Raw genomic sequence first — 3584 nt, 5'->3', positions numbered from 1 at the left:
TTGATCTGTAATCATTTACGACTTCACCTGGCACCTGTATCACCAGCTTTTCAGATACTGAACAAGCTCTCAACAAATGATCATATCAACAAAAGGATACGAGATATCAATAAAAAACTCGGGGGCACCAGAAGGCCTTTGTGAACGTATTGATGTAAAATTTATGTGGATAAACTTCAAAATGTGGGCGAATCAGCAATGTAAAAAAGTGCTTTGCTCTAAGTTTTGCTCAGAAATGTAGACAATGTTTACCATGGCAGTGAATGGAGGAAGATTTGTAAATCTTGTCATTTGAAAGCTCGCTGAGCAAAAAGTATAATTAATATCACATGAAATGAGCACATTGGCTGAAACTAAACAGGAATACCTACGTTTTGATGTATAAATTGTCCATGACAAGTTAGAATTGTTGGTGTGGGAGCAAGTTATAGAGAGAGAACCAAGATGATTTTTTTAATCTCCTCACTCTGTCCTCCACTCTAGCTCTGAACATTCCGCCACATACACACACATTGGAAAATCGGAGACGGTCTGAAAACGGGACGATACGTAAACTGTGATTTTGGAGAAACTTTGCTTGATATCTGAACGCTCATTCAGCCAGATAAACGCCAAAGTCTTGTCTTTGGTTTAAACTTTTAATCATGTTTCTATGTTAAAGTATGGCGATACAGCACGGCCCCAGAGAGGGGGCGTTTTGAGCGATGTTGAGCGATTTCCCGAACATTTCCCATTAAAGTAAATGAGAAATCTTTCGCCGTTTTTTGCAGATTTTGTGGAAACCACGCGGCAAATCTTGTTGAAAAGTCATAGCACACCATTCCCGATCATTACACAGGTTTTGATGTATTGTGTGTGCGCGTGTTGGCAACGTTCCGGGACTAGTAGCGGGACAAAAATCTGGCGGAATTGTAAAAACAAGTATGGGCAATAATAGTCAGTGTGCCGATTGCTGCTATTGCAGCACATCGGCACACTGAATAAATGACACAACCACTATTTTAGGTCATGACAACTGGCAGGTTGATGGCATGAGAACAACACAACACAAGAATCCTACACAGTAGATACAGGTAGGTGTGCCCTGCAATGCCATGAACTACTACAAGAACTGCTACAAACTACTATTTTTTTTTCTATTTTTGTTATTTCCACTAACCCCAACCGGCCCGTCAGACGCCGCCTACCAAGAGCCTGGGTCTGACCGAGGTTTCTGCCTAAAAGGAAGTTTTTCCTCGCCACTGTCGCACTGTTGCTTGCTCTGGAGGAAACTACTAGACCTGTTGGGTCCTTGTAAATTTTGGAGAGTGGTCTAGACCTGGTCTATCTGTAAAGTGTCTTGAGATAACTCTTGTTATGAATTGATACTATAAATAAAATTGAATTGAATTGAATAGACCAACACGTACTCACTCCAAACTCGTAAAATACCGACGTATGGACAGCCAATTCAATTTTATTTATAGTGTCAAATCATAACAAGACTTATATTGAGACACTTTACAGATAGAGCAGCTCTAGACCGCTCTATAATTTATAGATAGAGCAAGTCTAGACCGCTCTTTGTAGAGGTTTTTGGTGATTGTTGTGGGCAAAAATTCTTGATTATGCGGCACGTTTTCAGCAATGTTGCATTGCGGGATGTAAAATTGCGGGAACTTGCAAAAACTGCGGTTTGATAAAATAGAGACTGTAATTACACTTGCCCTTTTGACTAATGTAACAAGTGTTTTGACATGAATAGGTCATAAGAGGAAGTTGCATAGTAGATTTTTTCCAATGTGTCGAATATCCAACGTCCAATATAAAACCAACTTTACCACGGCCACTTCATAACGTTCTGAAAAATGCAAGTTTTTATGGATTTGGAGAAGCATTTAATAGATGTGATGTGAGTTCTGTGGGTATTCCATGTTTGGGCTGCTCCAAAGGAAAAAGCTGACTCTCCAAAACTACTTTTTCTAGTTGGTATCTTACAATCCCCTCTTGTAGATGAATTTACTGAGCGGAGGGGCAGCCTGTTGGCTTGGTAACAACACTGTGCAGATTATTACTGGGTGGCGTAAAGGGGCTTGGCGGTTCACTGATGCTCGTCCGGTAGGATGGACTTTAAAAATAAGACTCCCTCCATCTTGGCTGCACCACGTTGGCTTTCATCTCCTCATAAATCGGCTCGTCGGTTCCAGGTGTGTCCGGGTTGTTGTTGCGAGTGCTTCTCTCCGATCTCTTTTTTAAGAAGAATCTCAGAGTAAAGATCACCAAAAGCACCAACAAGGCACCGACAACTACACCAACAACTACAACTACAGCCATTTTCCAACAGCCTGAGGGTTGTGGTTCTCTGTGGAACCCGGTCCGACTAGTATATTTTTAGGGCTTGGGGTCCCCATATTGGGAGGAATTATCACTTCCAGAAATACTTGTGTTTTATTACAAAAATACATTGCCGTATCCAATGGCGTAACATGTGTTATCACCAGGGAGTTGTCTGCCAGAAAACCGTAGCGTTTGTCAGATATTGTCTCCTCGCCATTTTTGAAAGTAACCAGAGTCACGGGGTTGCCATGTCTGTAGCGGCTCCATGTTACATCCCCCTTCTTATGAGGACAGGGGAGAGTAGCCACTGTGTTCTGCTGCACGGTGACTGTAGGTATGTCTGTGAAAGGAAAAGGAAGGGAAAAAATGGGTGATATATTCTAGGTGTGGAAGTGTGCGGTTTGAGCCACGCTATATTTATATATATATATATATATATATTATATATTATATATATATATATATATATATTTTATATATATATATATATATATATATATATAATATTTTATATATATATATATATATATAATATATATATAATATATATATATATATATATATATGAATGACATCAACTGACAGGAAGTTAACAACAGCAATTCCACTGAAACGGTCAAATATAACAAACATTAAAAAATCTGAAAACATAAGATTCATGTCCCCTCACTGGATAAATAACTGGTTAAATGATTTCATTATAGAGTTGAACAGTGTTTCTCAAAGTGTTTTTACAATAATGTTCCCTTTATGAACATATGTTTTAAGCCAAGTACCCCCATAGATTTACTAAACAACAAGCTTGTAACTGAAAAACTTGTTATTTTTGTAAGATTATTATTTATTTGGCATTTTAGGCCTTTATTTGACAGGAAAGATTAGCCTTGAATGGGAGAGAGAGAGAGAGAGAGAGAGAGAGAGAGAGAGAGGGAGAGAGAGGGACTGACATGCAGCAAAGGGTCAGAGTTGAACCCGCGACCGCTGTGGCAAGGACCGAGTCTTTGTACATGGGGTGCACGCTCCCCCAGGTGAGCTACCCTGGCGCCCCGTAACTAAAAAACATTTAAATGCTAATAACAATGAGGACAGAAACGGTAGAAAAGAAGGAAGGAAGGAATAGGTTGACAAATGGGAGAAATAAAACGTAGAAAAAAGCTGATAAAAAACAACAAACTTGTAAAAAGGCCGCAAATCATTTCATTTTGGGTATAAAATAACAGTTTCATAAGGACCACAGCTCTGGTAACAACAGCCTTGTAACTGAAATA

General features: G+C 39.4%; 1 long non-coding RNA gene across 1 annotated transcript; it reads right to left on the bottom strand.

Annotated features, from left to right (window-relative positions):
- Positions 1 to 1004: 1004 nt before the first annotated feature.
- Positions 1005 to 2954, bottom strand: LOC116679469 (uncharacterized). The gene is made up of 3 exons (XR_004329502.1): positions 2944 to 2954; positions 1276 to 1280; positions 1005 to 1084 (listed from the first exon to the last, which is right to left on the bottom strand). It is a non-coding gene; the product is annotated as an uncharacterized LOC116679469 (long non-coding RNA).
- Positions 2955 to 3584: the final 630 nt, after the last annotated feature.

This window comes from Etheostoma spectabile, unplaced genomic scaffold (genome assembly GCF_008692095.1).
Source record: "Etheostoma spectabile isolate EspeVRDwgs_2016 unplaced genomic scaffold, UIUC_Espe_1.0 scaffold00014626, whole genome shotgun sequence".
Classification (NCBI taxonomy): domain Eukaryota; kingdom Metazoa; phylum Chordata; class Actinopteri; order Perciformes; family Percidae; genus Etheostoma; species Etheostoma spectabile.
Note: the sequence above shows the minus strand (reverse complement) of the source record. Positions and strands in the feature narration are given on the sequence as shown.